The sequence below is a fragment of the Salmo trutta genome, unplaced genomic scaffold, assembly GCF_901001165.1.
Source record: "Salmo trutta unplaced genomic scaffold, fSalTru1.1, whole genome shotgun sequence".
Classification (NCBI taxonomy): Eukaryota; Metazoa; Chordata; class Actinopteri; order Salmoniformes; family Salmonidae; genus Salmo; species Salmo trutta.
In genome coordinates this window covers 325,143-336,107 of record NW_021822704.1, presented here as the reverse complement: position 1 = coordinate 336,107, position 10,965 = coordinate 325,143, and positions in this window count along the sequence as shown.

Here is a 10,965-nt window from a genome sequence, read left to right as displayed (position 1 = left end):
TGGTTATGTCCTCCACTAGACCCCACTGGTTGTGGTCCACTAGACCCCACTGGTTATGTCCTCCACTAACCCCACTGGTTATGTCCTCCGCTAGACACCACTGGTTATGTCCTCCACTAGACAACTGGTTATGTCCTCCGCTAGACACCACTGGTATGTCCTCCACTAGACACCACTGGTTATGTCCTCCGCTAGTCACCACTGGTTATGTCCACCACTAGACACCACTGGTTATGTCCTCCACTAGACACCACTGGTTATGTCCTCCACTAGACACCACTGGTTATGTCCTCCACTAGACACCACTGGTTATGTCCTCCACTAGACACCACTGGTTATGTCCTCCACTAGACACCACTGGTTATGGCCTCCAGTAGACCCCACTGGTTATGGCCTCCAGTAGACCCCACTGGTTATGGCCTCCACTAGACCCACTGGTTATAGTCCTCCACTCGATACCACTGCTTATGGCCTCCACTCGACACCACGGTTATGGCCTCCACTAGACACCACTGGTTTATGTCCTCCACTAGACCCCACTGGTTATGTCCTCCACTAGACACCACTGGTTATGTCCTCCACTAGACCCCACTGGTTATGTCCTCCACTAGACCCCACTGGTTGTGGTCCACTAGACCCCACTGGTTATGTCCTCCACTAGACCCCACTGGTTATGTCCTCCACTAGACACCACTGGTTATGTCCTCCACTAGACCCCACTGGTTATGTCCTCCACTAGACCCCACTGGTTGTGGTCCACTAGACCCCACTGGTTATGTCCTCCACTAGACCCCACTGGTTATGTCCTCCACTAGACACCACTGGTTATGTCCTCCACTAGACACCACTGGTTATGTCCTCCACTAGACACCACTGGTTATGTCCTCCACTAGACACCACTGGTTATGGCCTCCACCTGACACCACTGGTTATGGTCCACTAGACACCACTGGTTATGTCCACCACTAGACACCACTGGTTATGTCCTCCGCTAGACCCCACTGGTTATGTCCTCCACTAGACCCCACTGGTTGTGGTCCACTAGACCCCACTGGTTATGTCCTCCACTAGACCCCACTGGTTATGTCCTCCGCTAGACACCACTGGTTATGTCCTCCACTAGACACCACTGGTTATGTCCTCCGCTAGACACCACTGGTTATGTCCTCCACTAGACACCACTGGTTATGTCCTCCGCTAGACACCACTGGTTATGTCCTCCACTAGACACCACTGGTTATGTCCTCCGCTAGTCACCACTGGTTATGTCCACCACTAGACACCACTGGTTATGTCCTCCACTAGACACCACTGGTTATGTCCTCCACTAGACACCACTGGTTATGGCCTCCAGTAGACCCCACTGGTTATGGCCTCCAGTAGACCCCACTGGTTATGGCCTCCACTAGACCCCACTGGTTATGTCCTCCACTCGATACCACTGGTTATGGCCTCCACTCGACACCACTGGTTATGGCCTCCACTAGACACCACTGGTTATGTCCTCCACTAGACCCCACTGGTTATGTCCTCCACTAGACACCACTGGTTATGTCCTCCACTAGACCCCACTGGTTATGTCCTCCACTAGACCCCACTGGTTGTGGTCCACTAGACCCACTGGTTATGTCCTCCACTAGACACCACTGGTTATGTCCTCCGCTAGTCACCACTGGTTATGTCCACCACTAGACACCACTGGTTATGTCCTCCACTAGACACCACTGGTTATGTCCTCCACTAGACACCACTGGTTATGTCCTCCACTAGACACCACTGGTTATGGCCTCCAGTAGACCCCACTGGTTATGGCCTCCAGTAGACACCACTGGTTATGTCCTCCACTAGACACCACTGGTTATGTCCTCCACTAGACACCACTGGTTATGGCCTCCACCTGACACCACTGGTTATGGTCCACTAGACACCACTGGTTATGTCCACCACTAGACACCACTGGTTATGTCCTCCGCTAGACCCCACTGGTTATGTCCTCCACTAGACCCCACTGGTTGTGGTCCACTAGACCCCACTGGTTATGTCCTCCACTAGACCCCACTGGTTATGTCCTCCGCTAGACACCACTGGTTATGTCCTCCACTAGACACCACTGGTTATGTCCTCCGCTAGACACCACTGGTTATGTCCTCCACTAGACACCACTGGTTATGTCCTCCGCTAGACACCACTGGTTATGTCCTCCACTAGACACCACTGGTTATGTCCTCCGCTAGTCACCACTGGTTATGTCCACCACTAGACACCACTGGTTATGTCCTCCACTAGACACCACTGGTTATGTCCTCCACTAGACACCACTGGTTATGGCCTCCAGTAGACCCCACTGGTTATGGCCTCCAGTAGACCCCACTGGTTATGGCCTCCACTAGACCCCACTGGTTATGTCCTCCACTCGATACCACTGGTTATGGCCTCCACTCGACACCACTGGTTATGGCCTCCACTAGACACCACTGGTTATGTCCTCCACTAGACACCACTGGTTATGTCCTCCACTAGACCCCACTGGTTATGTCCTCCACTAGACACCACTGGTTATGTCCTCCACTAGACCCCACTGGTTATGTCCTCCACTAGACCCCACTGGTTATGTCCTCCACTAGACCCCACTGGTTATGTCCTCCACTAGACACCACTGGTTATGTCCTCCGCTAGTCACTACTGGTTATGTCCACCACTAGACACCACTGGTTATGTCCTCCACTAGACACCACTGGTTATGTCCTCCACTAGACACCACTGGTTATGTCCTCCACTAGACACCACTGGTTATGGCCTCCAGTAGACCCCACTGGTTATGGCCTCCAGTAGACCCCACTGGTCATGTCCTCCACTAGACCCCACTGGTTATGTCCTCCACTAGACACCACTGGTTATGTCCTCCACTAGACCCCACTGGTTATGTCCTCCACTAGACCCCACTGGTTGTGGTCCACTAGACCCCACTGGTTAGGTCCTCCACTAGACCCCACTGGTTATGTCCTCCACTAGACCCCACTGGTTATGTCCTCCACTAGACACCACTGGTTATGTCCTCCACTAGACACCACTGGTTATGTCCTCCACTTGACACCACTGGTTATGGCCTCCACTTGACACCACTGGTTATGGCCTCCACTAGACCCCACTGGTTGTGGTCCACTAGACCCCACTGGTTATGTCCTCCACTAGACACCACTGGTTATGTCCTCCACTAGACACCACTGGTTATGTCCTCCACTAGACACCACTGGTTATGTCCTCCACTAGACACCACTGGTTATGTCCTCCACTAGACACCACTGGTTATGGCCTCCACTTGACACCACTGGTTATGGTCCACTAGACACCACTGGTTATGTCCACCACTAGACACCACTGGTTATGTCCTCCGCTAGACCCCACTGGTTATGTCCTCCACTAGACCCCACTGGTTGTGGTCCACTAGACCCCACTGGTTATGTCCTCCACTAGACCCCACTGGTTATGTCCTCCGCTAGACACCACTGGTTATGTCCTCCACTAGACACCACTGGTTATGTCCTCCGCTAGACACCACTGGTTATGTCCTCCACTAGACACCACTGGTTATGTCCTCCGCTAGTCACCACTGGTTATGTCCACCACTAGACACCACTGGTTATGTCCTCCACTAGACACCACTGGTTATGTCCTCCACTAGACACCACTGGTTATGTCCTCCACTAGACACCACTGGTTATGGCCTCCAGTAGACCCCACTGGTTATGGCCTCCAGTAGACCCCACTGGTTATGGCCTCCAGTAGACCCCACTGGTTATGTCCTCCACTCGATACCACTGGTTATGGCCTCCACTCGACACCACTGGTTATGGCCTCCACTCGACACCACTGGTTATGGCCTCCACTAGACACCACTGGTTATGTCCTCCACTAGACACCACTGGTTATGTCCTCCACTAGACCCCACTGGTTATGTCCTCCACTATACACCACTGGTTATGTCCTCCACTAGACCCCACTGGTTATGTCCTCCACTAGACCCCACTGGTTGTGGTCCACTAGACCCCACTGGTTATGTCCTCCACTAGACACCACTGGTTATGTCCTCCGCTAGTCACCACTGGTTATGTCCACCACTAGACACCACTGGTTATGTCCTCCACTAGACACCACTGGTTATGTCCTCCACTAGACACCACTGGTTATGTCCTCCACTAGACACCACTGGTTATGGCCTCCAGTAGACCCCACTGGTTATGGCCTCCAGTAGACCCCACTGGTTATGGCCTCCACTAGACCCCACTGGTTATGTCCTCCACTCGATACCACTGGTTATGGCCTCCACTTGACACCACTGGTTATGGCCTCCACTAGACACCACTGGTTATGTCCTCCACTAGACCCCACTGGTTATGTCCTCCACTAGACACCACTGGTTATGTCCTCCACTAGACCCCACTGGTTATGTCCTCCACTAGACCCCACTGGTTGTGGTCCACTAGACCCCACTGGTTGTGGTCCACTAGACCCCACTGGTTATGTCCTCCACTAGACCCCACTGGTTATGTCCTCCACTAGACACCACTGGTTATGTCCTCCACTAGACACCACTGGTTATGTCCTCCACTAGACACCACTGGTTATGGCCTCCACTTGACACCACTGGTTATGGTCCACTAGACACCACTGGTTATGTCCACCACTAGACACCACTGGTTATGTCCTCCGCTAGACCCCACTGGTTATGTCCTCCACTAGACCCCACTGGTTGTGGTCCACTAGACCCCACTGGTTATGTCCTCCACTAGACCCCACTGGTTATGTCCTCCGCTAGACACCACTGGTTATGTCCTCCACTAGACACCACTGGTTATGTCCTCCGCTAGTCACCACTGGTTATGTCCACCACTAGACACCACTGGTTATGTCCTCCACTAGACACCACTGGTTATGTCCTCCACTAGACACCACTGGTTATGTCCTCCACTAGACACCACTGGTTATGGCCTCCAGTAGACCCCACTGGTTATGGCCTCCAGTAGACCCCACTGGTTATGGCCTCCACTAGACCCCACTGGTTATGTCCTCCACTCGATACCACTGGTTATGGCCTCCACTCGACACCACTGGTTATGGCCTCCACTAGACACCACTGGTTATGTCCTCCACTAGACCCCACTGGTTATGTCCTCCACTAGACACCACTGGTTATGTCCTCCACTAGACCCCACTGGTTATGTCCTCCACTAGACCCCACTGGTTGTGGTCCACTAGACCCCACTGGTTATGTCCTCCACTAGACCCCACTGGTTATGTCCTCCACTAGACACCACTGGTTATGTCCTCCACTAGACACCACTGGTTATGTCCTCCACTAGACACCACTGGTTATGGCCTCCACTTGAATCCACTGGTTATGGTCCACTAGACACCACTGGTTATGTCCACCACTAGACACCACTGGTTATGTCCTCCACTAGACCCCACTGGTTGTGGTCCACTAGACCCCACTGGTTATGTCCTCCACTAGACCCCACTGGTTATGTCCTCCACTAGACACCACTGGTTATGTCCTCCGCTAGACACCACTGGTTATGTCCTCCACTAGACACCACTTTTTACGTCCTCCACTAGACACCACTGGTTATGTCCTCCACTAGACACCACTGGTTATGTCCTCCACTAGACCCCACTGGTTATGTCCTCCACTAGACACCACTGGTTATGTCCTCCACTAGACACCACTGGTTATGGTCCACTAGAGACCACTGGTTATGGTCCACTAGTCACCACTGGTTATGTCCTCCACAAGACACCACTGGTTATGTCCTCCACTAGTTACGGTTACACCGGTTACGGCCTCCTGGATGAATATGGTGCAGTAGAGGGACTAGAATAATGATGCTTTCCTCTCTTCTCCTCTCCTCTTCTCCTCTCCTCTTCTCCTCTCTTCTTCCCCTCTCTTCTCCTCCTTTCCCTCTCCTCTCCTCCTCTCCTGCTTTCCTCTTCCCCTCTCCTCTTCCTCTTCCTCTGCTCCTCTCCTCTTCTCCTCTCCTCCTCTCCTCTGCTCCTCTCCTCCTCTCCTCTTCCCCTCTTCTCTCCTCCTCTCCTCCTCTCCTTTGCTCCTCTCCTCCTCTCTCCTCCTCTCCTTTGCTCCTGTCCTCTCCTCTTCCCTTCTCTCCTCTCCTCAGGTAGAACATCGCATTGACACAGCGCCGATGGCATAGCAACTCAACGTGTGTAGTGGAGCTGCAGAGTTAGTTAGTGAGCAGCACTGTCCCAGAAGTGTCTCTTGTAAAGTCCCTGTATAAACCCTAGGATACACACCAGTTTCTCTAGATCAGGAATGTGGCATCCTCGTCTTGCACTTACTAAAAGTAGTAGGCTATTAAACCTACAGAAAGCATTTGAAACTCTAGCCTGCAGCAGATGACTGTAACAGAAGACATGTCTCATTAGCTATGTGGACAACTTTTATTCAATTCAATTGAGTTTTATGTGTCCTCTGAGGGACAAACGCTGTAGTATCTGTTTATTATCTGGTGTAATAGTGGGGCTGTGTTCCTGGTAGACTGCTCTCTACAACCTGCTGTGCTGCTCTGTTCTCTCACCACTTCCTCTCCTCTCAGTGAGCCTGCCGACCTGCATCACCCTCCATCTGCATCTGCGTCCTGAATAGCACCCTATTCCCTATTTAGTCAAAGGTAGTGCACTATATAGGGAATAGGTTGCCAGACCTGTATCAAAGCCCCCCAGCTAGCTAGCGCTAGGCTAGCTCATTATGTTTTAATATGAACACTTGTTCTGGGGACAGACTGATAATTGAGCAGGTACCCACGTTCCTCTCATGTTACTGGCTAGTGACGTGTGCTGTCCATCAGCACTCAATAAGGACTATTCTGATTGGAGCTCATCTGTCATCAGGTTACAGAAGTACACCATAGCAATCTACTACTTGCCAATAGATTTATACACACAGAACCTCCACTTTTCTATAAGAGAAACCGTTTGACAGGCCGCTTTTAGAGGATAGTTTTTATCTTGCAGCGCTCTCACTCTCTGTCTGTCTCTCTCTCACTCTCTGTCTGTCTCTCTCTCACTCTCTGTCTGTCTTTCTCTCACTCTCTGTCTGTCTCTCTCTCACTCTCTGTCTGTCTCTCTCTCACTCTGTCTGTCTGTCTCTCTCTCACTCTCTGTCTGTCTCTCTCACTCTCTGTCTGTCTCTCTCACTCTCTGTCTGTCTCTCTCTCACTCTCTGTCTGTCTCTCTCTCACTCTCTGTCTGTCTCTCTCTCACTCTCTGTCTGTCTCTCTCTCACTCTCTGTCTGTCTCTCTCTCACTCTCTGTCTGTCTCTCTCTCACTCTCTGTCTGTCTCTCTCTCGCTCTGTCTGTCTCTCTCTCACTCTCTGTCTGTCTCTCTCTCACTCTCTGTCTGTCTCTCTCTCACTCTGTCTGTCTGTCTCTCTCTCACTCTGTCTGTCTGTCTCTCTCTCTCTCACTCTGTCTGTCTCTCTCTCACTCTGTCTGTCTCTCTCTCTCTCACTCTCTGTCTGTCTCGCTCTCACTCTCTGTCTGTCTCTCTCTCACTCTGTCTGTCTGTCTCTCTCTCACTCTGTCTGTCTGTCTCTCTCTCTCTCACTCTCTGTCTGTCTCTCTCTCACTCTGTCTGTCTGTCTCTCTCTCACTCTCTGTCTGTCTATCTCTCTCTCACTCTCTGTCTCTCTCTCACTCTCTGTCTGTCTGTCTCTCTCTCACTCTGTCTCTGTCTCTGTCATATGTTATTACCGTCACTAGGGTCATGAAAGTGATAAGATCAGGTCAGTTGTATGGGACAACAGCACCAGCTGCTCTCAGGACAGGCTTTATTTAGCTGTGAGCGGCCACAGTGTATCCAAGGGGGTGAGGTTACCTATCCTGGGCCTGAATGGTCTGTCCTGTACTACCCTGGGCCTGAATGGTCTGTCCTGTACTACCCTGGGCCTGAATGGTCTGTCCTGTACTACCCTGGGCCTGAACTGAATGGTCAGTCCTGTTCTACCCTGGGCCTGAATGGTCTGTCCTGTTCTACCCTGGGCCTGAATGGTCTGTCCTGTTCTACCCTGGGCCTGAATGGTCTGTCCTGTTCTACCCTGGGCCTGAATGGTCTGTCCTGTTCTACCCTGGGCCTGAATGGTCTGTCCTGTACTACCCTGGGCCTGAATGGTCTGTCCTGCCTACCCTGGCCTGAATTATTTGTCCTGTTCTACCCTGGGCCTGAATTATTTGTCCTGTTCTACCCTGGGCCTGAATTATTTGTCCTGTTCTACCCTGGACCTGAATTATTTGTCCTGTTCTACCCTGGGCCTGAATGTTCTGTCCTGTTCTACCCTGGGACTGAATGGTCTGTCCTGCCTACCCTGGGCCTGAATGGTCTGTCCTGTTCTACCCTGGGCCTGAATGGTCTGTCCTGCCTACCCTGGGCCTGAATGGTCTGTCCTGTTCTACCCTGGGCCTGAATGGTCTGTCCTGTTCTACCCTGGGCCTGAATGGTCTGTCCTGTTCTACCCTGGGACTGAATGGTCTGTCCTGCCTACCCTGGGCCTGAATGGTCTGTCCTGTTCTACCCTGGGCCTGAATGGTCTGTCCTGCCTACCCTGGGCCTGAATGGTCTGTCCTGTTCTACCCTGGGCCTGAATGGTCTGTTCCGTTCTACCCTGGGCCTGAATGGTCTGTCCTGTTCTACCCTGGGCCTGAATGGTCTGTCCTGTTCTACCCTGGGCCTGAATGGTCTGTCCTGTTCTACCCTGGGCCTGAATGGTCTGTCCTGTTCTACCCTGGGCCTGAATGGTCTGTCCTGTTCTACCCTGGGCCTGAATGGTCTGTCCTGCCTACCCTGGGCCTGAATGGTCTGTCCTGTTCTACCCTGGGCCTGAATGGTCTGTCCTGCCTACCCTGGGCCTGAATGGTCTGTCCTGTTCTACCCTGGGCCTGAATGGTCTGTCCTGTTCTACCCTGGGCCTGAATGGTCTGTCCTGTTCTACCCTGGGCCTGAATTATTTGTCCTGTTCTACCCTGGGCCTGAATGGTCTGTCCTGTTCTACCCTGGGCCTGAATTATTTGTCCTGTTCTACTTTTGGCCTGAATGGTCAGTCCTGTCCTACAGTGTGTCTGTGGGTCTACCTGAAGCAGGCCAGGCGGACCTTAACAGTAGTCCACTATAACCCTGGTCAACAGTAGTCTACTATAACCCCTGGTCAACAGTAGTCCACTATAACCCCTGGTCAACAGTAGTCCACTATAACCCCTGGTCAACAGTAGTCTACTATAACCCCTGGTCAACAGTAGTCTACTATAACCCCTGGCCAACAGTAGTCCACTATAACCCCTGGTCAACAGTAGTCCACTATAACCCCTGGTCAACAGTAGTCCACTATAACCCCTGGCCAACAGTAGTCCACTATAACCCTGGTCAACAGTAGTCCACTATAACCCTGGTCAACAGTAGTCTACTATAACCCCTGGTCAACAGTAGTCCACTATAACCCCTGGTCAACAGTAGTCCACTATAACCCCTGGTCAACAGTAGTCCACTATAACCCCTGGTCAACAGTAGTCCACTATAACCCCTGGTCAACAGTAGTCCACTATAACCCCTGGTCAACAGTAGTCCACTATAACCCCTGGTCAACAGTAGTCCACTATAACCCCTGGTCAACAGTAGTCCACTATAACACCTACTGCAGGGAAAAGGGGCCTTTTGGGGACGTACCCCAGATCACAATAGATCCTCCTGGACGACTCAGACCTTTACTATGATCAGAGTGACTTCTACACCATGACTCAGACCTTTACTATGATCAGAGTGACTTCTACACCATGACTCAGACCTTTACTATGATCAGAGTGACTTCCACACCATGACTCAGACCTTTACTATGATCAGAGTGACTTCTACACCATGACTCAGACCATTACTATGTTCAGAGTGACTTCTACACCATGACTCAGACCTTTACTATGATCAGAGTGACTTCTACACCATGACTCAGACCTTTACTAAGATCAGAGTGACTTCTACACCATGACTCAGACCTTTACTATGATCAGAGTAACTTCTACACCATGACTCAGACCGTTACTATGTTCAGAGTGAATTCTACACCATGACTCAGACCTTTACTATGATCAGAGTGACTTCTACACCATGACTCAGACCTTTACTATGATCAGAGTGACTTCTACACCATGACTCAGACCTTTACTATGATCAGAGTGACTTCTACACCATGATTCAGACCTTTACTATGATCAGTGACTTCTACACCATGACTCAGACCTTTACTATGTTCAGAGTGACTTCTACACCATGACTCAGACCTTTACTATGATCAGTGTGACTTCTACACCATGACTCAGACCTTTACTATGATCAGAGTGACTTCTACACCATGACTCAGACCTTTACTATGATCAGAGTGACTTTTACACCATGACTCAGACCTTTACTATGATCAGGGTGACTTCTACACCATGACTCAGACCTTTACTATGATCAGAGTGACTTCTACACCATGATTCAGACCTTTACTATGTTCAGAGTGACTTCTACACCATGACTCAGACCTTTACTATGATCAGTGTGACTTCTACACCATGACTCAGACCTTTACTATGATCAGAGTGACTTCTACACCATGACTCAGACCTTTACTATGATCAGGGTGACTTCTACACCATGACTCAGACCTTTACTATGATCAGAGTGACTTCTACACCATGACTCAGACCTTTACTAAGATCAGAGTGACTTTTGCACCATGACTCAGACCTTTACTATGATCAGAGTGACTTCTACACCATGACTCAGACCTTTACTATGATCAGAGTGATTTCTACACCATGACTCAGACCTTTACTATGATCAGAGTGACTTCTACACCATGACTCAGACCTTTACTATGATCAGGGTGACTTCTACACCATGACTCAGACCTTTACTATGA